This window comes from Pseudophryne corroboree, chromosome 1 (genome assembly GCF_028390025.1).
Source record: "Pseudophryne corroboree isolate aPseCor3 chromosome 1, aPseCor3.hap2, whole genome shotgun sequence".
Taxonomy (NCBI): domain Eukaryota; kingdom Metazoa; phylum Chordata; class Amphibia; order Anura; family Myobatrachidae; genus Pseudophryne; species Pseudophryne corroboree.
Window position 1 is genome coordinate 146,294,426 of NC_086444.1, and position 26,220 is coordinate 146,320,645.

General features: G+C 46.0%; 1 protein-coding gene and 1 pseudogene across 5 annotated transcripts in view; one reads left to right on the forward strand and one right to left on the reverse strand.

Annotated features, from left to right (window-relative positions):
• MAST4 (microtubule associated serine/threonine kinase family member 4) overlaps positions 1–26,220 on the reverse strand; it is an 875,018-nt gene that overhangs the window by 691,465 nt on the left and 157,333 nt on the right. The window contains exon 1 of one of the 5 annotated variants that reach the window (XM_063963425.1): positions 8,198–8,290. The exons of the other annotated variants lie outside the window; for them this stretch is intronic. The gene's annotated coding sequence lies outside the window, so the exon portion shown is untranslated. Of the gene's footprint in view, positions 1–8,197; positions 8,291–26,220 lie in introns of those variants that run through there. 5 annotated transcript variants of the gene reach the window in all.
• LOC134941957 (5S ribosomal RNA) lies at positions 9,207–9,326 on the forward strand (annotated as a pseudogene).

Genomic DNA, 26,220 nt, shown 5'->3' on the forward strand with positions numbered 1-26,220 from the left:
GCAGCACCTGCAGGGGTTAAGGAGCCGAAAGTAAATCTCCCGGATCGTTTTTCTGGAGATCGCTCGCAGTTCTTTTGTTTCAAGGAGAGCTGCAAGCTATACTTCCGGCTTAGGCCTCAGTCTTCTGGGTCGGAGATTCAGCGGGTGGGCATAGTGATTTCCTTGCTACAAGGAGATCCACAGGTCTGGGCATATGGGTTGCAGCCTGACTGTCCGTCGCTTAAAAGTGTTGATGCTTTTTTTACGGCACTGGGCATGTTGTATGATGACCCTGACAAGACGGCCTCAGCCGAGGCTCAGATTTCGATCCTTAAGCAAGGGCGAAGGCCAGTTGAGGGTTACTGTACGGAGTTTCGGAGGTTGGCCCATGATACCCAGTGGAATGACCCAGCCCTGAGACACCAGTACCGAAGAGGTCTTTCTAACCAGATAAAGGACCATACGGTACAATATCCCTTGCCTGATAGCTTGGATCAGCTCATGCAGTTATCCATCCGGGTGGATAGACGGCTGAGAGAGCGTAGGCTTGAAAGGGAGACTGAGATTTCCTTCCTTCCCAAGGGAACCTCAGACTCTGAGGAATTTTCTGAGGAGCCTATGCAGATTGGGGCTACCCGCCTCTCCTCGCGTGAGAAAACGCGGAGGAGACAGCAGGGGTTGTGTTTGTACTGTGGGAATAAAGGTCATGTGGTAGTATCATGCCCAGAAAAGCCGGAAAACTTCAGGGCCTGAGGGTGATGGGAAATATCCTGTCAGGCCAGGAGTCAGAATTTCCCAAGAAGACTTTTATCATTCCGGTGACCTTGAAGATCCTCGGTCAAACTGTCAAGACTGAGGCCTTTGTGGACAGTGGGGCCGACGGGGTTTTTATGGACCGCCAATTCGCCCTAAAACACTCTGTTCCCTTAGTACCCTTGGCATCGGAAATTGAGATTTGTGGGTTAAACGGGGAACCATTATCCCAAGGTAAAATTACCTCTTGCACTAGCCAGATTTCTTTGTTTATTGGAGCCACACACTCTGAAAAATTGTCCTTTTATGTGACTGTCTGTACTTTTGCCCCATTGGTGTTGGGGTTACCCTGGTTAAGGGCCCACAATCCTCAATTTGACTGGGTCTCTGGGGAGATTCTTAGTTGGGGTACTGATTGTTTCAGGAGTTGCTTGAGCCTTCCAGTCAGGCTCTCGCAGCTAAGTTTGCCAGGATTGCCAGGGTGTTATGCAGATTTTGCGGACGTGTTCTCCAAAAAAGTTGCAGAGGTACTACCTCCCCATCGCCCCTATGACTGTGCCATTGATTTGTTGCCAAATGCTAAGCTTCCCAAGAGCAGGTTGTACTCCCTGTCACGTCCTGAGACTCAGGCTATGGCAGAGTACATTCAGGAGAACTTGGCTAAGGGATTTATCAGACCTTCACAGTCTCCAGTTGGGTCGGGGTTCTTCTTCGTGGGTAAAAAGGACGGTTCGTTGCGACCCTGCATCGACTTCAGGGAATTGAACCGTATCACGATTAAAAACTCATACCCACTGCCTCTCATTTCGGTCTTGTTTGACCAGCTTCGTACTGCCACCATTTTTTCTAAGATTGACCTACGCGGTGCGTACAATCTAATCCGAATAAGAGAGGGGGATGAATGGAAGACTGCCTTTAATACCCACTCAGGGCATTATGAATATTTGGTGATGCCTTTTGGGCTCTGTAATGCCCCGGCAGTCTTCCAGGATTTCATGAATGATGTGCTCAGGGAATATTTGGATAGATTCTTAGTTGTATACTTAGATGACATCCTAATCTTCTCCCATTCCCTGGAGGAACATCGGAAGCATGTACGCTTAGTCCTCCAGAAACTCAGAGACCACCGGCTTGGGGCGAAGCTGGAGAAGTGCGAATTTGAAGTTCAGCAAATCGCATTTCTAGGATATATTATCTCCCCAGAAGGTTTCCAAATGGAGGGTTCCAAGGTACAGGCAATCCTGGATTGGGTGCAGCCCACTAGTTTGAAGGCGCTTCAGCGTTTCCTGGGCTTTGCAAATTTTTATAGACGATTTATCGCTGGATTTTCGTCTATAGTGGCGCCCTTGGTGGCACTCACTAAGAAAGGGGCGGATGTTGCTCACTGGTCTTGTGAGGCTAAAGCGGCTTTTGCCCGTCTCAAAAGGGCATTTGTTTCGGCCAAGGTGCTGCGACACCCAGATCCAGAGCGTCCTTTTGTGGTGGAGGTGGATGCCTCTGAGATGGGTATTGGGGCAGTGCTTTCTCAGATGGGAGTGTCTGATAATCGCCTTCATCCCTGTGCTTACTTTTCCCGTAAATTTTCGCCTGCCGAGATGAATTATGACGTGGGTAACCGGGAATTGTTGGCTATTAAGGATGCACTCGAGGAGTGGAGACACTGGCTTGAGGGGGCTAAGTTTGTGGTCTCAATTCTCACTGACCATAAGAATCTGGCATATTTAGAGTCAGCGAAGCGTCTCAATGCCAGGCAGGCACGATGGGCTTTGTTTTTTGCTCGCTTTAATTTTTTGATAACATATCGCCCTGGGTCAAAAAACATCAAGGCTGATGCGCTCTCGCGGAGTTTTGCTCCAATCCAGGAGACCACCGAGGAGCCGTTGCCCATTGTTTCCCCATCATGTATTAAAGTGGGCATTACCCAGGACCTCTTATCATTAGTCCTTAGAGCACAGGAGCAGGCTCCTCCAGACCTTCCGGTAGGTCTTTTGTTTGTGCCTCCTAGGTTAAGACAGCGAGTGTTCCTGGAATTCCATGCCAAGAAGTCGGCAGGTCACCCGGGTATTGCCAGAACTCGGGAGTTGCTATCTAGGGCGGTGTGGTGGCCCTCGGTGGCTAAGGATGTGGATCAGTGGGTTCGGGCATGTGACATCTGTGCCCGAAATAAGACTCCTAGAGGGGTTCCTGTTGGCCCATTACATCCACTCTCTATCCCATCTAAGCCATGGACCCACATTTCAATGGATTTTGTGGTGGACTTGCCCAAATCCTCGGGGATGACAGCCATCTGGGTTGTCGTTGACAGGTTTTCGAAGATGGCGCACTTCGTTCCACTGGTTGGGCTGCCATCAGCCAGACGCCTGTCTGAATTATTTATGCTGCATGTTGTGCGTCTCCACGGGTTGCCACTTGATGTGGTCTCTGACCGCGGATCCCAGTTTGTGGCCAAATTCTGGAGGGCATTTTGTTCCGATCTCCAGATTTCTGTCAGCTTGTCGTCAGGCTACCATCCGCAGTCTAATGGGCAGACTGAAAGGGTGAACCAGTCCTTGGAGCAGTTCCTCAGGTGTTATGTCTCCAAGTGTCAGACTGACTGGGTTGCTCATCTGTCCATGGCGGAGTTTGCCTATAACAACGCGGCTCACTCTGCTACAGGGATCTCTCCCTTCCTTTGTGTGTATGGGCATCATCCTAAGGCCAATTCTTTTGACCCCCTGGACTCCACGCCTGGTGGTTCCTCTGTGGTTTCGGTCCTTAGAGGTATTTGGCGGAAAGTGAAGAAAGCCCTTGTGTCTGTGTCATTAGTGACCAAAAGGGTTTTTGATAAGCGGAAAAGACCCTGCAGCTTCAAATTAGGAGACTTCGTCTGGTTGTCTACCAAGAATTTGAAGTTGAGACAGCCATCTCATAAGTTAGGGCCCCGGTTCATCGGCCCTTATAAGATCACCAGGGTTATCAATCCGGTGGCATTTCAGTTAGATCTGCCCCGTTCTTTGGGTATCAATAAAACATTTCATTGTTCCCTTTTAAAACGGGCGATTAGTAATCCTTCTTCCAGTGGAAGACCTTCCCCTCTTCTGATACGTGGCCAGAGGGAGTTTGTTGTTGAAAGGATTCTTGACTCCAAGGTGGTTCGGGGTCGGCTGTCATTTTTGGTGCACTGGAAGGGGTATGGCCCGGAGGAGCGGTCGTGGGTGCGCAGTTGTGATCTTCATGCCCCCAGACTGATACGCTCTTTCTTCTCGCAGTTCCCCGATAAACCCGGTGGTAGGGGTTCTTTGACCCCTCGTCAGAGGGGGGGTACTGTTAGGGTCTCCTGCCCTGTGCTGCCACGTCGTCATGGCAACCGGGAGACAAGTGCTAGTGGAGTAACCTGAGCGCAGCTGATACTCCGGTTCGGGTCTTTTGCTGTGCAGTGGTTATAGGCTCTGTGCACGGCAGGGGATCCGGTGCTGGTTTTTGTGCTCACAGTCTGTGAGGTCTGAGTGGGGCGTGGACAGCACCTGCTTTATAAGGCCTCTTTTCAGGTTAAGCAGATGCTGCTGAATCTCTGTTGGTTAGTCAGTTCATGAAAGTTAGCCAGTACTGTGTAGCTTTGTATTTGTTTGTTGCTTACTGCAAATAGGCCTGGGGATTTGGTATTACACTCTGCCAATCCAGACCTAGCAGTAAGACTGGAGTCAGTCGTTTAGCTTGCTGGGGTTCTGTTATTACTCTGTGAACTTAACAAGTTTGCGGCTGTATTCTAACACTTGCCTGTCTAATCCTGTCTCACTGTGCTAGGTGTCAGGGGTCAGTTTAGTGGCAGTAAGCTTAAACCTGTGCACTGCAAGTGAGAATCAGGATTGTGGAGGCTCTCCTTGTGTCTATCATTCCATCTCTGACCAAGGAGTTTACTGCCACACCCGTTGGTAACCCTTTAGGGTTTTGCTGTTGCCCTTAGCAACAGCATTTCGGGTTCTCTACGTATTAAAACACATCTTGCTTTTTACATCTGAGCAGTTCTAATACAAGGGAGATACCCAGTTCCTTAGCCTCTGGGCTTCTCTGTTCACTGTGTGTGTATTTTGTTACCCTATCACCTTCTGTGTACGTTATGTCATATTCCCCAGTTTGTCTGTGAGTCCATTTGTTTTGCATAACAGTTCAAACACCAGTACATTCCTGCAGACACTGGAGTGCATAACAGTTCTGACACTAGTACTTTCCTGCAGGCACTGGTGTGCATAACAACTATCTCTGTGCTGCATTATTGTGAGCAGTATATAGTAGGACAGTGCAGCATTTTGGTGACCAGCAGTATACATATAGTACAGTACAGTAGGCCATTGCTGTATCTTGCAGCTCTGTGTCAAGTATACTATCTCTGTGCTGCATTATTGTGAGCAGTATATAGTAGGACAGTGCAGCATTTTGGAGACCAGCAGTATACATATAGTACAGTACAGTAGGCCATTGCTGTATCTTGCAGCTCTGTGTCAAGTATACTATCTCTGTGCTGCATTATTGTGAGCAGTATATAGTAGGACAGTGCAGCATTTTGGTGACCAGCAGTATACATATAGTACAGTACAGTAGGCCATTGCTGTATCTTGCAGCTCTGTGTCACTTCTAGTATCCTGATCAGTGCTCAATATCTGCTGCATTGTTGTGACCAGTATGTATACTGTACTGTGCGACGTGTGTTATACACCTGGTGATTTTATACATCCTGTAATCTGTACTGAGCGATGTGAGATACACCTGGGGATTATACACCCTGTATACTGTACTGTGCAACGTTTGTGATACACCTGGTGATTATACACCCTGTATACTGTACTGAGCGATGTGTGAGATACACCTGGGGATTATACACCCTATATACTGTACTGTGCGATGTGTGTTATACACCTGGTGATTATACATCCTGTAATCTGTACTGAGCGATGTGTGAGATACACCTGGGGATTATACACCCTATATACTGTACTGTGTGATGTGTGAGATACACCTGTGGGTTGTACACCCTATATACTGTACTGTGTGATGTGTGAGATACACCTGGGGATTGTACACACTATATACTGTACTGTGCGATGTGTGTTATACACCTGGTGATTATACATCCTGTAATCTGTACTAGCGATGTGTGAGATAAACCTGGAGATTATACACCCTATATACTGTGCTGTGTGATGTGTGAGATACACCTGGGGATTATACAGCCTATATTATTATTATTATTATCCTTTATTTATATGGCGCCACAAGGGTTCCGCAGCGTCCAATTACAGAGTACATAAATAATCAAACAGGAAAACAGCAACTTTCAGTTGATGACAGTATAGGACAAGTACAGGGTAAATAAACATAGTTACATCAGCAGATGACACTGGAATAAGTAACAGGTGGCAGAAGACTGCTGGATGTGGTACAGTTGAAGATTATTAAAAGTAAGACAAAGGATAAGCACATGAGGGAAGAGGGTCCTGCTCGTGAGATCTTACAATCTAAAGGGGAGTAGTAGACAGACATGGGTGACACAGATGGGGTACATAGAGAACGTGGAACAGAGGGTTAGGATGAGATTTGGCTGGGTTTGGTGAAGAAGTGGACCCCCAGAAGGCACAAGTCAATACTTAACATTGCAACATTTTACTGGGCTATGCAGGAGAAAATTAAAAATAGGGGAAAATAAAAATAAAAAAAAAGAATCGATAACTTCTACCGCTTTCAAAAAGGTCAATGGAAGCTGAAATAATGGACAACTACCTCATGGAAGCCAGATACAGTATACCAAACAGTACTTAGCAGAGTTAGGAATGAGTGCTTATGAAATACAGTAACATTTTGTCATAATATTTCAGAAACTGTATGGCTGGACTCTTGCACTCTTTTGCTCTAATACACCACCTGCTTTAGGATTTATATTCAAAAACATTATGTCTCCATAATCCCAAAAACGTCAATCTTCTTGGAAAGTGGTTTGTTCCTTTGTAAGGGAAAGAGAACAAACGTTCTCAAACAACGGTTTCTCAATTTCTTTTTCCTCTGGGAAGGGATTGTGGATTCGCAGGAATATCTGAGCATTTCTGTAATCAGAAAGCAGCAACTTTCTACAAATGTTTACGAATTCCGGTGATTTTGTAATTTTCTTCCAGTGATTTGGACCAATAATACCATTGATTAGAACGAATAATTCCAGTGATTTTGTCATTTTCTTCCAGTGATTTGGACCAATAATACCATTGATTAGAACGAATAATTCCTGTGATATTGATGTGTTTGTGTCGCTTAGCTTAGCTGTCCAACGACCACAGTGCACCTCTTTTTCTCTTTTCTTTGCATCATGTGCTTTTTGGGGCCAATTTTTTTAAGTGCCATCCTGTCTGACACTGTAGTGCCACTCCTAGATGGGCCAGGTGTTTGTGCCGCCCTCTTGGGTCGCTTAGCTTAGTCATCCAGCGACCTTGGTGCAAATTTTAGGACTAAAAATAGTATTGTGAGGTGCAAGGTGTTCAGAATAGACTGGAAATTAATGGAAATTGTGGTTATTGAGGTTACTAATACTATAGGATCAAAATTACCGCCAAATTCTATGATTTAAGCTGTTTTTGAGGGGTTTTTGAAAAAAACCACCCGAATCCAAAACACACCCGAATCCGCCAAAAAAATTTCAGGGAGGTTTTGCCAAAACGCGTCCGAATCCACAACATGGCCGCGGAATCGAATCCAAAACACAAAAAAATTCCAGTGCACATATCTAGTATTTTAATAGTTTTTCAATTCAAATATAGCGGTTCAGCTCAGTATATTATTCTATACATCCTGACCCTTTCAGACACCAGTTTTTCACACCCTAAATATTTAATTGTACTAATTACAGGAAGTGATGTAATCAATCACTACTCATTAGGCTGGGTATATATTGAGGTAATGTCCCATTCACACACCACCCCTTGATGAAGTCTGACTAGATGAAACGCGTTGAGTAATACCTGATCCACTCATCTTCTTAAGTTAAGCTTTTTTTAAGTATATTCCTTATCCTGTACTTTTCTATATTTTTATTTTAGACTATTGTATTATTGTTGTCTTTTTTAACATTTTTAGGCCCATTTTTCCCACATAGAGACTCTCATTTTACGCCTCCTATCATAATTCTTTAGTGCTGTCATTGTCCATTTTTTGTGTTATTACTATAATAAAACCATGTATATTTTAATCATATTAAATTAAAGCAGTCTACAGATAGATAGATAGATAGATATATGTATATATATATATATATATATATATATATATATATACACACACACACAATATATAGGAAATGACGACAGCACTCAAAGCCTATGTATATAAAGCAAAAAAATGGTGGTGCAAGGCAGCAATAAATATAACACACTCACTTCTCCAGCGATGCAGAAAAAGTAGACAAGCCAGCACTCACGTGTAGATGAAAGAAAAGCAGGATTTATACCTTAACCAAACGGCATGGTGAATTACAGCAAATACAGCAAACACAGCCCGACAGCTGTTTCAACCAACTGGTCTTCCTCAGGGGCTAACCGCACTGTTGTCAGAACACGAAATATAAGCCTCAAATGGCACCACAATCAACCCAGCAGCATCAGGACGTGGGCTGAGACAAGTCCGGGCATGTCTAATGCATCCCCTGCTGTCTCCTCCCACTCCATGATACTGGTAACTAAGCTAAACAAACCCGGTGTCGTGCATAGCAACGGCTCCGGAGCGCTGCAAAACGTGCGGCGGGTGGTCTTAGCAGCCTGACTAGTAAATGGCATGCTGATAGTGAGGGGAATTGCAAGGACGCTGTATATCAAAACAGAAGTGAATGAAATGAAGTGATGTATTTAAAAAAGTAAAAGGAATAGTGCTGAAGCTCAGCAGAACAGGGTTCCCTGAAAGTGCTGGCTAGAAAGTGCAAGGTGCAAAAAGCAGGAAGGATTGACAAGTCTTTCATACTATTAACCAGCTCAAATGTTGTATCATTGATCACATACCGCCCCTACAACGTGGGCGTGATTGGGACAGAATTTTGCTACAACAAGAACTACAATGGATACACAGACTTAATTGCCTTACTCCGATTGGCCTCAATGAAGATTTTCGTTTAGGTTGTTTCCTGTGACATATTATAGTGACTTTTTGTTGGACTCTGCATTCCGCTGTTTGGTTTAATTTCTTAGACACCGCCGTGTGTCCTGTCATTGATGTTCTTTGCATGCTATGTGCTGTCAGACACCGCCGTGTGTCTTTATATATCTAGAGACTCGATCCTGACAGGTCCCCACTTCACTAGCAGTGACACCTTTCCTTTCACCCTCGCTTTCAACATCCACCATGCAGACCCTCTCTTGCTCACTATGTGCAGCTTATTGTCCATCTTTGGTGTTGTATTTAGCAGTATCAGATTCCAGCTGCCTATATGGGATTCCCCAGTATACAACATATGTTGGTCTAGTGATATTTACAGCCATACCACACTGGCAAACGTCCAATTCCGGCTGATCTTGGAAACTAAGCAGTGTTGGGCCCAGTCAGTACCAGTATCGGTGACGATCTGGGAATACTGGGTGCTGTACATCACTCACTTATTACCACAAGGCAGCGGACATTGTGCATTCTGTGGGTTTTCTCCCCAATAGGACAGTTTGGATTCTTTTTGCACATATATTCTTATTTATATTGATTGCCGTAACAAGTGGGCATTGCTTTGCAGTAGGTTGTTTTGAGGGTTGTCCTTGTGTCACCTGCTATTATTTCTATTAGACCTGTCATTCCTTCCTGCTTTTTGCACCCTGCACTTTCTAGCCAGCACTTTTAGGGAACCCTGTTCTGCTGAGCTTCAGCACTATTCCTTTCACTTTTTTAAACACATCACTTCATTTCATTCACTTCTGTTTTGATAAACAGCGTCCTTGCAATTCCCCTCACTATCAGCATGCCATTTACTAGTCAGGCTGCTGAGACCACCCGCCGCACATTTTGCCGCGCTCCGGAGCCGTTGCTATGCATGACACCGGGTTTGTTTAGCTTAGTTACCAGTGTCATGGAGTGGGAGGAGACAGCAGGGTAAGCATTAGACATGCCCGGACTTGTCTCAGCCCACGTCCTGATGCTGCTGGGTTGATTGTGGTGCCATTTGAGGCTTATATTTCGTGTTCTGACAACAGTGCGGTTAGCCCCTGAGGAAGACCAGTTGGTTGAAACAGCTGTCGGGCTGTGTTTGCTGTATTTGCTGTAATTCACCATGCCATTTGGTTAAGGAATAAATCCTGCTTTTCTTTCATCTACACGTGAGTGCTGGCTTGTCTACGTTTTCTGCATCGCTGGAGAAGTGAGTGTTTTATACACTATATATATATATATATATATATATATATATACACACACACACACGTACATCACCAATGGTCGCTTAAAGATATCTTATCACCTTTTTTCATGAATTCCTTTGTTTAGCACAGATACCAGTGTAAATTATATTTAAGATACAGCTGACACCCTTTATATTACAGGGAGTGACAATACGGGACTGCATACATGGATATATAGCAAATTTTTTCTGAATTTTGTGACAATACGGAGGACTGCGCAGTAACATAGTATTTGAGGTTGAATAGAGGCAAACTGCCCATCGTGTTCAACCTGTATTAAGTTGTGATGATTCTACATACCCGCTGAATAATGTTTTATGACTAGTTAACTACTATAACTCATGTTACCCCCGTATTAACCACGTTGATATTTAAAATATTATATCCTTGGAAATCATTTTCATTCAGAAATTTATCCATTCCTTTTTTAAATCCAATTACAGAGTCCGCCATTACCACCTTCCCTAGCAGGGAATTCCATATCCTAATTGCCCTAACAGTGAAGAACCCTTTCCTCCATTGCGTTCGGAACTTTCTCACCTCCTGCCGCAGCGAGTGCCCACATGTCCTAAACCGTGTTCTTTTAATAAATAATTCCTCTGATAACTCTTTGTGATGTCCCTTTACATATTTGAAGATATTAATAATATCTCCTCTTAGGCGCCTCTTTTCTAGTGTATACATATTCAGCCTAGTAAGTCTTTCCTTATAGTCCAGTCCTTCTAGGCCTTTAATCAATTTAGTAGCTCGCCTTTGAACCCTTTCGAGTTCACGGATGTCTTTTTTATACAATGGTGCCCAAAACTGAACACAATATTCCAGTTGCGGACGTACCAATGCTTTATACAGCGGCAGGATTACATCCGAGTCCCTTGTTTGTTAGCCTTTTTTTCTTTCTATCTATCTATCAATCATATCGGAAGAAAACATGGTGCATATCACACCATGGCCCTCATTCCGAGTTGTTCGCTCGCTAGTCGCTTTTCGCAGCAGTACACACGCTAAGCCGCCGCCCTCTGGGAGTTTATCTTAGCTTAGCAGAATTGCGAACGAAGTATTCGCAATATTGCGAAAAGATTTTTCTGTGCAGTTTCTGAGTAGCTCGAGACTTACTCTTCCAGTGCGATCAGTTCAGTGCTTGTCGTTCCTGGTTTGACGTCACAAACACACCCAGCGTTCACCCAGACACTCCCCCGTTTCTTCAGCCACTCCCGCGTTTTTCCCAGAAACGGCAGCGTTTTTTCACACACACCCATAAAACGTCCAGTTTCCGCCCAGAAACACCCACTTCCTGTCAATCACACTACGATCACCAGAACGAAGAAAAAACCTTGTAATGCCGTGAGTAAAATACCAAACTTCTTAGCAAATTTACTTGGTGCAGTCGCAGTGCGAACATTGCGCATGCGCAGTTTGCGGAAAATCGCTGCGATGCGATGAAAAAGAACGAGCGAACAACTCGGAATGAGGGCCCATGTGTATGCACCTTGCGATACCGATGTGCGGTCCTGCGGGATAGTCATTGCAAGGAAATACAGTGGCCGCGGGCAGGGCCGATACTGACTAGATCGGAGGCTCATGCCTCCAGCCACAATATAGTCAGTATCGGCCACCGCACGGGTCAGAAAGAGATAAAGTGGATGGAGATAAAGTACCAGCCAATCAGCTCCTGTTATTTTTCAAACAAAGCCTGTGACGTGGCAGTTAGGAGCTGATTTGATGGTACTTTATCTCCATCCACTTTATCTCTCTCCAAGGCTTAGTACATCGACCCCAAAGCATACCTCCCAACATTCTGTCCCTGGAAAGCAGGACTCTACTGCTTGCCAAAGGCGCATGCTCCCAAAAAGGGTGCGGGAAAAGGGGGCATGGCTTTGTGGCAATGCTACAATCACGAGCCACGCCCCTGTTTTAATCACTATAGGGGCATAGCCGGCGCTCTGTGAGCTGCCGGCTATGCCCACTGTCCCTCTCTCCAAGTGAATTGAAGCTGTGCGCATGCACACAGTATCTATTCACCGCTTCTCTGCTAAGCAGAGCAGCAGGTGAGAGAGGGTCTCTGAACTGCCCCCCCCCCCCCCCCCCAAAAAAAAAAACAAAAAAAAAAACGGGACTGTCACGCCAAAATCGAGACAGTTGGGAAGTAGGAAATTTTATTATATTTATAATTTACTATGAATAATCCAATAGAGAATTCAACCTTTGGTTTATTCCTAGTAACACCCTTCTTCAATATGCTGGTTACACCTTTGGACGCTTGAGTTGTACCATTGGCGTTTCTATAATGGGTGCAGTGTGTGTGGTGTACACGGGCCCCATGGGTCCAGGGGAGCCCACACCGCACCCTAAAATATACTTACCATTCCGGAGTCCCGCGCCGATGGCCTTCTAGTGCGGGCATAATTCACTCGGAAAATGGCCGCTGTGGCCATTTCCGAGTGATTTGCGCATGCACACTGAAGATGTCCACAGGAACAAGACGTGGGCGCCATGTTCCCAGAGACCTGCGCATGCGCAGTAGACTCTGGCAGTATGCCGGAGAGGAGGGGGCCCGCGACGGAGACTCTGGCATTATGCCGGAGAGGAGGGGGCCGACGACGGAGGCTGCACGCGGGTCCCCTCCCTCCTCTCTTAAAACGCCCCTGTACAGAGAATCATTGACAGGGTTGTGCCCCAAAATTGTGCCAAAGGTTCTAAATGAGGGACATCGCGGCAGACCCCTTAAAATCACGACATTCCCACCTATTGCAGAACAGTTGGGCGGTATACTGTATTTCTGGTACAAAAGACTCCTGTGCTTTTTATTGCATTCAATCTGTGAAAGGCTAAATACAGATGAAGACATCATGGAACAGTTTGTTCGTACAGCGAGTGTTATTCTTTCACCATTTCTGTGAAATACCACTATTAAGCCACACTTTAAAAATGTGCAATGTGACTTGGGAGTTTCATAGATGCAAATAAACAGCAAGATTAGGAATTACAATAAAATGTTCTTGCCTTTAGCAAATCACACCCAAAACAGAACAGGGTGGCTGAGAACACTCAAAGCTGTAGATTGAGAGCGAGCTCAGGGCCTTAGTCAAGTCTGTTAGCAAACCAAAAAAGCACATTAATGGGAAAAACCATGTTGCACTGCAGGTGGGGCAGATGTAACATGTGCAGAGATAATTAGATTTGGGTGGGGTGTTCAAACTGAAATCTAAACTGCAGTGTAAAAATAAAGCAGCCAATACTTACCATGCAAAGAAACAATATAACCCACACAAACCTAAACCTCTCTGCACGTTACATCTGACCCACCTGCGGCGCAACATGGTTTTGCCCATTAGTGTGCTTTTTTGGTTTGCTAACAAACCTGAATAACCCCCTCAGTCATTACAGCGAAGAAGACATTTTCAGTTTAAAAAAAAAAAAAAGTTGAGACTGACTCACAAATTAAATATACGTTATGGTAAGAACTTACCGTTGATAACGTGATTTCTCTTATGTCCACAGGTATCCACAGGATAACATTGGGATATTGTCGAGCGACACCAAAAATGGCACCAACACGGTCACAAGCTTTCTGGCCTCCCAGGATGCATTGGGGCCTCCACTATATAGTCCCGCCCACTGACTCAGTCAGATCAGTTCTTTCCACAGCGATTTTAGGCAGGAACATCAGGCAGAGACCTGTTTAGGCGATAAGAACACGCATGCACACCCTTCCATACAAGAAGGAAGAGTTTTTAGTGATTGTCTAGATCCTTAAATCAGATGCGTCAGGGTGGGATCCCTGTGGACATAAGAGAAATCACGTTATTCACAGTAAGTTCTTACCATAACGTATATTTCTCTGGCTGGGTCCACAGGATTATCCACAGGATAACATTGGGATTCCCAAAGCCATTTTAGTGGTGGGGACGCTCCTGATTGCACAGGAGGACCTTTCGCCCGAAGTCTGCGTCATGAGAGGCAAAAGTATCCAAGGCATAATGTCTAATGAATGTGTTTATGGAAGACCATGTGGCTGCCCTACATATCTGTTCTGCTTAAGCACCCTGTTGTGCTGCCCAAGAATGACCTACCTTACCTGTAGAGTGTGCAGAGACTTTAGCCGGAATAGGGAGATCTGCATGAGAATAAGCTTCTGATATTACCATGCGGAGCCATCTCGCCAGCGTCTGTTTACTAGCAGGCCATCCTCTCCTATGGAATCCGTAGAGGATGAAGAGAGAATCTGTTTTCCTGATGGCACTAGTACGATCTATGTAGATTCTTAAAGCCCGGACCACGTACAGCGACGCTTCTCCCGCAGATAGTCCCGATACCTGAAAAGCTGGGACTACAATCTCTTCATTCAGGTGAAACTTTGATACCACCTTTGGAAGATAGCTAGATCTCGTTCTGAGAACTGCTCTGTCTGGAAAAAAACTTAGGAAAGGAGACTTACATGATAATGCTCCTAAATCTGACACTCTTCTGGCTGACGTCATTGCCAGTAAAAAAATAACTTTAACCGTTAACCACTTAAGATCAAGTGGTTCAAACAAAGGACCCTGGAGAAATTTAAGAACTAGATTCAAATCCCAGGGAGCTGCAGGAGGAACATATGGAGGTTGAATATGTACTACTCCTTGAAAAAATGTACGTACATCCTGTAAATCAGCAATCTTCTGCTGAAACCATACAGTTAACGCTGAAACTTGAACCCTTAAGGAAGCAACTTTCAACCCCTTATCCAATCCTGCTTGAAGGAAATCCAAAATCCTAGCTACTTGAAAAGATCTCGGATTGAAATTTTTTCCAGTACACCAATGAATATAGGCTTGCCATATTCTATGATGCACACGGGCCGAAGAAGGCTTTCTTGTTCTAAGCATAGTTTGGATTACTTGTTTCGAAAAATCCTTTAGCCTCTAAGATAGAGGTTTCAACAGCCACGCCGTCAAAGACAGGCAATCCAGATGACTGTGACAACAAGGACCATGCATTAGCAGATCTGGACGTTGAGGGAGCAGTATCGGTGCTTCCATGGACATTCTCAACAGATCTGTGTACCAATGCCTTCTTGGCCAAGCTGGAGCTATTAGAATGATCGCTCCTTTTGCCTGTTTTATCTCTCTCACTACTCTGGGTAACAGAGATATTGGCGGGAACAGATACGCCAGCTGAAACCTCCATTCTACTGACAGTGCGTCTACAAGGACCGCTCCTGGGTCCCTTGTTCTCGATCCGTACGTCGGTACTTTGTTGTTTAGACGAGACGCCATAAGGTCTATCTCTGGTAGACCCCATCTGTTCACCAGTGTCTGAAACACTTCTGGGTGTAGTGCCCATTCGGTTTCCTGAATGGTGTGCCGACTGAGAAAATCCGCTTCCTAGTTTAGTACACCCGGGACAAATACTGCTGACAATGCTGGGAGATGGAGTTCTGCCCATTTTAGAATGGGAGTTACTTCCTCCATCAGACTCTTGCTGTGAGTTCCTCCTTGATGATTGAGGTATGCTACTGCCGTCGCATTGTCTGAGCGGATCTGGACTGGTCTTCCTTGTAGATTGTCCTTTGCCTGAACTAAAGCCAAGTAAACGGCCCTTAACTCCAACAGATTTATCGGCAGGCGACTTTCCCTTGCGGTCCATTTTCCCTGGAACCATAGGCTTTCGAGTACCGCCCCCCAGCCTTGCAGGCTGGCATCTGTTGTCAGGACTTGCCACTCTTTTATCCAAAAGGGTCTCCCCTTGTTTAAATGGTCTGTCTGTAGCCACCACGCCAGAGACCTTTTTCCATTTACTAGAATCTTTATCATCTGCTTCTTTATCATCTGATGATTTCCATTCCATTTGGTCAGAATAAGGTGCTGCAACGGTCTGGAGTGGAATTGCGCATATTCCACCATGTCGAAGGTTGATACCATCAGACCCAACAGTCGCATTGCTGCATGGACTGACATTGTCTGGGCTTGCAACGCTTCCTGAGCCATGATCTGCACCTTGACTATCTTTTTCTCTGGTAAGAGAACTTTCTGTAGGTCTGAATCCAATATGGCCCCCAAATGAACCATCCGCTGTGACGGATTCAGGGACTACTTTTCCCAATTTATGAGCCACCCGTGTCTCTGTAAACAAACTATCGTCTGTTGAAGATGGCTCAACAGTAAATCTTGCGACTGTGCTAAGATTAACAGGTCGTCTAGGTATGGGAATATTCTTATCCCTTGCTTGCGCAGACAAGCTGCCATTACCACCATTATCTTGGTAAACACCCTGGGTGCTGTAGCTAGCCCGAACGGCAGAGCTTGGAACTGGAAATGTCCCTGGAGGATGGCAAACCTGAGGTAACACTGATGTGATAGTGCTATAGGCACATGTAGGTAAGCATCCCGTACATCCAGAGATACCATGTAATCTCCCGGTTCCATAGCCAACATTATGGAGCGTAAAGTCTCCATGTGGAACTTCGGGATCCATATGTATTTGATCAACATTTTCAAATTTAGAATTGGTCGGTATGACACATTTGGTTTCTGGATTAGAAATAGATTGGAGTAAAACCCCTGTCCCCTTTGTGATGGAGGTACCGGGACAATCACACCTGACTGCAGTAATTTTTGGACTGCTTCTTGCAGGGCATTGGCCTTCGACTCTAAACGAGACGGGCGGGTGCAAAAAAATCTTTGAGGAGGCGGCCTCCTGGATGGGAACCCATACCCCTGAGATACTACCTTCAGCACCCAAGCATCTGCTGTTGACTGTTGCCATATGTGTGCAAAAAGAAGGAGTCGTCCCCCAACCCTGGAATCCTCCAGGCGGAGGCCCGTCTCTTCAGGCTGATGGTTTCTGTTCAGGTTTGGAAGCTGGCTTTTTGCTAGCCCACTGCTTCCTACCCCTGGATTTAAACTGGGGTTGCTTAGGCTCCTCTTTAGCTTTCGCTTTGCTTTGCCAACGAAATGAGCGAAATTTTAAACCCTTGGACTTAGGGTTATAAGCAGCCGGAAATCTGACCTTTTTTGATTCAGCCTCTGATTCTAGGATATCCGATTAAGGTTTTCCAAATAATATATTACCGACAAAAGGCAATGCTTCCAATTCTTTCTTGGACTCCGCATCTGCATTCCAGGTCCGTAGCCAAACTGCTCTGCGAGCGACTACTGTCAAGGCTGCAGCTTTCGAAGCAACTGTGCCTACATCAATTGCTGCTTCTTCCAAATACTGGGCAGATTGTCTTAAACGGCAAAAACGATCCTCTTGCTCCCTAGTAGGAGAAGGGATGTCATTCTCTAGTTCCTCTATCCATTTGCCCATTGCCTTTGCTACCCAGGCCGAAGCCATAGCAGGTCTTACCACTGCTCCTACTAGAGAAAAAATATTTTTCAAGAGGCTCTCTACCCTTCTGTCTGTGACATCATTCAATGAGGTAGATGACAGTGGTAAAGCAGATTTGTGCACGAGTCGCAGAACATGTGCATTTACTTTTGGAGGAACTTCTCTTTTCGAACAATCCACAGCAGGAAATGGATAATAAGAATCCCATCTCTTAGGAATCTTATATTTCTTACTGGGCGTCGCCCAAGACTCATCCATCATTTCCGTCAACTCATCTGACGCTGGGAATTCAGCTTTCACTGATTTTGTTCGTTTAAATACAGGTGCTTTTGCTTTTAACACTGTCTTGGCTGGCTCTTCCAACAAGAGAACAGCCTTCACAGCATTAATAAGTTCAGCTACATCTTCTGAACTAAAGCTCTGCGACTGATCATCATACGGAGTTGAATCTATTGTATCATCATCATCCGATGTATCATCTTGTGTAGTCTGCCACATAGACGTATCTGTCTTAGTCTTACCTGCCCCTTGGTTGCTTGTAGAAGCTACTGGAACCAACCCATAGGGAGGGAGCTGCATGTATGGGTTCATAGTGTAACCTTACCCCTGAGGTGGTGCTACCGGAGCTAACCTGTCCGCTATTGAAGATAGAGTCTTTTTGCGAACATATTCCATGGTGGCTCTGTTGGTGGTTGAACCAACTCCTGTTTTTTACTTCGCTGAAAAGCGAAACAGTTTGCACACAAACCCTCATAAGTGACCAATTGATTCAATTACCCCTGACTTACAAGATAAGCATGTTAGGGCTGTAGGAGTGCTTGATAAATTCTCCTCATCACTTTTGCCGCTCACAGACATGGTATTAACCTGTTATTGACTACACAATTTGTGACTGAAAATCACCCTATATGTCAGTATATAGAGGTGAGATCAATCTGACCACAGTGCACCTGATTTGAGGGTCAGAACAGGACTGACATTACACAGAAAAGTCAGCACATATACTAGCAGTCAGTCACATGTTAAAGCATTAGACATTGCCATATGAGAATACAACCTCCATAACAACTTATACATAAGTAGGAAAATTGTACTTCTGTTTTAAACTGGTTCTTTTTTCAACATAGCATGCAGAAAACACAGTAATATACAGGTCTCATATGCAATAGGTACTAAAAATTAACAATGCACACTAAGAAGTAGAGAGAATTTTTAGTACTGTATACCCTGCCTCCAGGGAGCGGGATACAGGGAGACTCACCACACTTCCATATCCAAGCAAATACGCTCGTAAGACGCTGAGTGGATTCAGACGCTACTGGTGTACACTGCCGCTCTTGATAACTGATAACGGACACGGACGCTCGCCAACGGACACGGACGCTGAGCGACTTCCACGTGTATGCAGACGCTAAGGCCTGCAACTCGGTCTGGGCGGGTTTATCTCCAGTGTACACAACCGCAGCGTCTAAGCTGCGACCGAGTACCCTCGTGGTAGCGTCTGAGCCGGAAGTGAGGTCATTTAGTTCATGAAACGAGAACCACGCGGGAACTGGCCATGAACTCGGAGGAGGGACGGCCAGGAGAGCGTCTGAATCCCCCTGTTGACTTAAACTCCCAGGATCGCGGCCTCTACCTAGTCCTGGCGCCTGTGATCCCCGGAGCGTAGCGCTGTCGCACTTTAGATGTTCGGCGCATCAACACACTGTTTGTAGTCTCCAGCAAAATCAGTGTAGCTGTGTCCTGACCCCTCTAGTAAGAGGAAGTCCATAGACTCACCGTCTCCCCATGCTCTGGCCACAGCCTGGTTACGTCTGCTGGACCTGCTAGAACATCCGACACAGACGCCCGTCGAGACAGCACTGATACCCGCAGGTAAGCGTTGTTGCGACCCGGTGGGGAGTTGTTGGAGCGACTCTTTCTAGAATGCGTTTAAGACGCTGTTAAGATAAGTCGCTCAAAAACAATATAGTAAGTCTATAAAAATAAAATAATAAAAGCTTGAGGCTGCTCTCACAGCAGCCCTGTGACCATGCGGCTTCCTGCCGCACCAAGCAAAAACTGATTTGACTGAGTCAGTGGGCGGGACTATATAGTGGAGGCCCAAATGCATCCTGGGAGGCCAGAAAGCTTGTGACCGTGTTGGTGCCATTTTCGCTGTCGCTCGACAATATCCCAATGTTATCCTGTGGATAATCCTGTGGACCCAGCCAGAGAAAGTACGTATTTATGGACCATGACCCTCGGTCACACCCTAAGAAGTGCTCTGCTCACACAGGTCACTTTTGGAAAAGTATATATTCTAGACACAGTTGTAGCATATTTTCTCTATTTCTTTAAAATGGATTGACAGTGCTTTAAAATAGATTTCAATTCTTTGAAATCTCTTTATCTATACTTCCCCTTACTGGTATTTAAAAAAAAAAAAATTGACATATTTGCTTTGATTGGTCTCTGACCTTCATGATGAAGCTCTTTTTGGATATGTTCTAATCACCTAGGAATTCTTACAGACCACCATATTGATTTTGAAAACAGTTAAAATGCTTGTACACAGGAGATGCAAGCAAAAACGGGCAAATTTAGCCCATAGTCCAAGCAGAGGCACAGGTGCAATCATTACCGACATTTTAAAATATCCCCAGGTGGTGCTAATTATTTTTCTTGTGATTCTGTGAGTTGACCGTAAAAAAACATGAACTGTTAGGGTTCCCCAAAAACTGGTGTTGGGGGAACACTGATCTACTGTATGCATTCGCATATCTCCCAACTTTGTGATCTCTGAAAGAGGGACTCCTTGCACGGCCCAGCAGCGCGGCACCAAAAATGGGGCATGGCCTACTGGAAATGGGTCGTGGCCTCGCATGGATGACGCACCCGCAAGCCACGCCTCCAATTTTCGTCACAGTGGGGGCACGGCCAGCGCTCTGTGAGCTGCTGGCTATGCCTCCAGTCCCTCTGCCTCACTGGAATAGATGCTGTGCGCGTGCACACAGAGTCTATTCACCGCTGCTCTGATCTGAACTGAGCAGAGCAGCGACTGCTAGGGAGCCTCCCAACTGCCTCCCCACCGCGGGACACTGCGGCCCGCGGGAGGGACAGCGAGACAGACCCCAAAAAACGGGACTGTCCCGCAAAAATCAGGACAGTTGGGAGGTATGCATTCGGCAAAGTATTCGAATAGATCAGTGGTCTCCAACCTTAATTAGGGTGTGAGCTACTTTTGGAAAATAAAACCTCTGAAGGAGCTACCCACTCCCCCCAATGTGCGTGCGTTCCTGCAAATGTGGGTGTGGCCTCTAAAGTGGGTGTGGCATCACAACTACAAGTAATGCCCCCCCGCGTAGTGCCAGATACACAAACAATGCCCCTCAGCAGTGCCAGATACACAAATAATGCCCCTCAGCAGTGCCAGATACACAAATAATGCCCCCCGCAGTGTCCGATACAGTGCCCCACATAATGCTAACCCTTGCTGGCTGCTTTTACTGACGCCTGTGCTGCTCCTCCTGTATGAGGGACGGAAGGGGAGGAAAGCGTAGCACGCGCCTCTCCTGTGAAGTCCGGAGAGCGGCTGCGGTGAGGATGACAGAGTCTCCGGTGGCGGCGGGCATTTAAAATATGGTGTTGGTAAGTGAGCCAATCAAAACTTGCAGTCCGGAAGCCAATCAGGTGCTGCCACTGCCAGTCCACGAGCTCTGATTGGCTGACGGCCGACACCATATTAAAAATGAAGGGAGGAGTAGTGCCAGTGACTGCCCAAGCCCATGCGCTCTGTGAGCTACCGAAAATACTACGGTGAACTACCGGTAGCTCGCGAGCTACGGGTTGGAGATCACTGGAAAAGATCAAACCAATACTGTTGCTGTCAACAGAAGCACTGTCCACCTTGTTGCTGAAGAAAATAAATAGATGTAAGAAATGAGCTTCTCATAAAGCTCACAGAATAAAAAGGTGTGTTTGCATTTGGCTGCCAGAGCAGCAGACAGAATTGTAATGAACCCTAAGACAAGTCATGTATTCCCATAAACAGTGCTGGTGTGTCTGTGCATGCATTCTGCCTTTCCCAATCACAGACTGCTCCAAACAATTTATATTTGAAATGCAGAAAATTTCCTCCTCGGCTCTCGCTCCCGTATTCCTTCCTTTCATCTTACCACTTTATAGTCATAAAGTGAAACATCATATGCTGCTCATGCTCTGGATGTCTTTGTTGTGGTATTTTTTTATGTTTAGGTCTTTTTCTTTGGAGGGGGGGGGGGGACCTCTTTATATATAAAAACCATCAGATAGGTATATACATAAACATAAAAAAAAAACCAGTAAAACATGTTTGGGCATTAATCATCGGAGGCCGAGAGCATTAGCAGTGGATAGAGAATTACTAGAGAAATTCTATATTGCTGCTGCACGAGAAACGCTGCTCGGAAAAGCAACTAAACTCGCCATCAGTCTCAGTGCTACAGAGGTAGCAGTCACGGGTGTGGATCGTTGGGTAGACAGTGACTAGGTAGACACCTGAAACAGGTCGTCACGGTCATTAGGTCGACATGGAAAAGGCCGACATGAGTAAAAAAAACAAAACAATTGTGTCATTTTCTTTGTAAAGTGACCGGGAACCCCAATTACTGCACAGTGTCCCCCTCGCATGGCTCGCTTCACTCGCCATGCTTCGGGCAGGTTACTATTCCCAATCGTAGTCCACATGGATCGTAAAGTATGTAAAAAGTATGAAAAAGTGAAAAACTCATGTCGACCTTCTCATGTGTCAGCCTTTGCCATGTCGACATAGTGACCGTGTTGACCTAATGCACGTCAACCTAAAGACAGGATACCAGCAGTCACACTTTCCGTTGCCCATCCAGCTGACTGTGCACATGTGACCCAAGATAACTCATATGCACAGCCAAATGTCGCACACAGAGCAAAGGCGGCAGAGATCTGATTGGATCCCTCTTTGCAACCCCGAGTGCCAGCTGATTGGGCCCCATTAGGTCACTCTGTCATAATGACGTCATACAATTAAAACATACAGATGGAGCCTTCCTTATCTTGGCTCCAGGCGGCGCAGGCGTGCACTCCCGGCGTGACTAGGCGATCCGTACACCTAGTCACACCGGGAGTGCACGAGCCTCTTCCCCGTCAGAGCGTCTCAGCAATGGGTTTGTGCAAAGAATCCATTCACACGGGCGTTCGCAAGGAGATTGACAGGAAGAGGGTGTTTGTGGGTGGCAACTGACCGTTTTCAGGGAGTGGTTGGAAAAACACAGGCGTGTCCAAGCGTTTGCAGAGAGGGTTCCTGAAGTCAATTCCAGTCCTGGGCAGGCTGATGTGATCGCAGCGGCTGAGTAAGTCCTGGGCTGCGCAGAGACTGCACAAAATCTGTTTATACAGATTTGGGTATGGTGTGTTCAATCTGCAATCTAATTTGCAGTGTAAAAATAAAGCAGCCAGTATTTACCCTGCACAAAAAAAATAACCCACCCAAATCTAACTCTTTCTGCACATGTTATATCTACCTCCCCTGCAATGCACATGGTTTTGCCCAACTGCTAAAAAATTTCCTGCTGTGATCAACTTGGAATTACCCCCAATAGACGATGTGCACGATAACGGACGGATCGTAGGCGATATCGCCTAGTGTGTACGTACCCTTATTGGTAAGGGAGTGGGTGCAGTATGTATGCGTGTCTGTTTGGAAACATACATAGATCCTCAAATTGAGCAACGTTTTAGTAGTCAGATAATGTCATGCACCGGCAAAGAGGGATTTGGGTAACGTCTCATTTTGGTTGCACCAATATTTCCAAAGATATGACAGCTTGCTTTCGGACAATGGCAACTTGCATAACATTGTACAAGCAGCAGCTAAACCCTGTTGTGCACATTATCTGCATGCATTGCGTATTCAGTAACGGAACAAATTAGCGGCAGGGTCTAAGTATGAACCTAAAGGGGATTAAAAACGATTAACAATGGCCCACAAAACACCTGAGTAACAAGCGCTGTATAAAAAGCAATTCCAATCCTACAGTATGTGTAATAGTGTAGAGAAATCCATTTGCCTAAAATGCTCATACACCCAAAAAAAAGCATCTGACAGGAATGAACAGTAAGAAATCTCAGGAGGTTACTTTAGAAAATAGCTACAATTTCATACGATTTCTATTCCGGTCCGACGTGTGCTTTGTGACAGTAATCACTGCAGATATTGCTGAGAAACGTGCTTTGCTCTGTGGCATTTATTACATAAAACATCTGCAAAACTTTATAAATTATTTAAAAACTTTTCAGTGACTGGTTCCATATTTGCTACCACAAGCATTTGCTGCATCTTTCTTCACGTATTAGGGGCACAACCATTAATCTGAGATCATGTTTAGTAATTCTTCTTTGCTGAAAAACAGGTTACAGCTACAGTACATGAAACATCACTGAATAAAATGCATGTATTTGTATAGTAGAGCACTTACAGGAACAGAAATGCTGATTGATTGTTGTCAGGCAGTAAGAGGGAAGAGCGGAAGGCAAAACAAAACTGCTTGGCACAGATCAATGAACACCCACACTACAAACATACAATGGGACTGATTCTAATTTGTAAGCAAAGCAAAAAGGCAAGCAACTGAACAAAAGCATTATGCAGTGCAGGTAGGGCAGATGTAACATGTACAGAGAGTTAGATTTGGGTGGGTTGTGTTCAAACTGAAATCTAAATTGTAGTGTAAAAATAAAGCTGTCTAACATTGTGGACTACGGGCCTAATTCAGAGTTGATCGTAGCCGTGCTCATTTACTCCAGTGGTTCTCAACCTCGGTCCTCAAGCAAGTACCCCCAACAGTTCATGTTTTCCAAGTCTCCTCACAGGATTGCAAGTGAAATGATTTGCTCCACCTGTGGGTCTTTTAAAATGTGTCAGTGAGTAATGAATACAGCTGTGCACCAGCTAGGTGACCTCCTGGAAAACATGAACTGTTGGGGGTACTTGAGGACCGAGGTTGAGAACTCCTGATTTACTCTGACATGTGGGGGGATGCCCAGCACGGGGCTAGTCCGCCCTGCATGCCAGGCCCTACCCCCTCTCACCCCCCCCACCCCACCCACTCCTGCCCAGCAACCGCCTCTGCCTGTGGTGCCGGCGCATGCGCAGTGCAGACCTGATCGGATGCTGTGCCTTACATGCAAAAGCAGCCAGTATTTACCCTACACAGAAAAAATATGAATGTATTTGCTCCCCGTGCATTGCAGAATGGTGTGTTGTAAAGATACTTGCTATTTTTTTGCTTTAATTACAAACATAAATCAGGCCCAAAGTGTGCACACTCTCTAGGGATGAGGCGTATGCAGCTGCACTGGCTGTGCGCCAATCATCACGACTATTTTCCTGTATGCTAACGGAAAAGATCTAGTTATTACATAGTGTTCATTCTAGCACCTGCATGTCTGTCAAAACCTTTGCATTTCCTCTTTCCTGTCTGAGGTGTAGCTCTCTGCTCTGGTGCTTCTAGCACAAACTTGTCTATATCTCAGTGCTGAGATACAGACCAGAGTGTGTTAAAAGCACCAGAGCAGAGAGCAACATCTCAGGCAGAAAAGAGGAACTGTACAGGTTGTGACAGGTGCAGGGTGCTACAATAATAATAATAATATATACTATATATACATAACTTGAGCACACAAAAAGGGCAAAGAAAGTGGAATGAAGAATTAAAGAAAATAATAAATAATTCTTGCTATTTTACCCTTCCTTCATCAGGTGATAATGCGAAGCACTAAGGAGGAATCACAACAGGGAGGCCTAGACGCAGTGGCTTAAGTTCATCCCCGTCGCCCGGAGGCAAGTAAGAGTTTGGTGCCCCTGCCCCTCGAAAAAAAGTACCAGGACAGAGGTAATACGGGCAGTACTGAGATGAAAGGGACAGTCCAGTGTGGCCAGGACAGACTAAGACAAAAGGGACAGGCACAGGACAGAGGTGACAGGGCCAGAACAGAGGAGCAGGAGAGATGGGTTACAGGACCAGGACAGAATAGAGGGGACAGGAGAGAGGGGTCTCAGGGACAGGACAGAGGTGACAGGGCCAATACAGAGATGACAGGGACAGTGGGGAAGAATAGAAATACTGTAGGACCAAGCATAGGTGACAGCACCAGGACAGAGACAGAACTGAAGGTATAGAAGGGATGGTTAACAGGGCTAGGACAGAGTTTACAGGGTAATGACAGGGACTGCACAGAACGGAAGGGTCAGCAGAGAGAGGTGACAGGGACAGGACAGAGGTGACAGGGACAGGAGAGAGGGGAGACAGAGCCAGCACACAGGTGACAGGGACAGGACTGGGGTGACAGGGACAGGACAGAGGTGACAGGGACAGGACAGAGGTGACAGGGACAGGAGAGGGGAGACAGAGCCAGCACACAGGTGACAGGACAGGGGTGACAGGGACAGGACAGGGGAGACAGAGCCAGCACACAGGTGACAGGACAGGGGTGACAGGGACAGGACAGAGGGGACAGGGACAGGACAGGGGTGACAGGACAGAGGTGACAGGGACAGGACAGAGGGGACAGGGACAGGACAGAGGTGACAGGGACAGGACAGAAGGGACAGGACAGAAGGGACAGGGACAGGACAGAGGGGACAGGACAGAGGGGACAGGGACAGGACAGAGGGGACAGGGACAGGACAGAGGTGACAGGGACAGGACAGAGGTGACAGGGACAGGACAGAGGGGACAGGGACAGGACAGGGGTGACAGGGACAGGACAGAGGGGACAGGACAGAGGGGACAGGGAC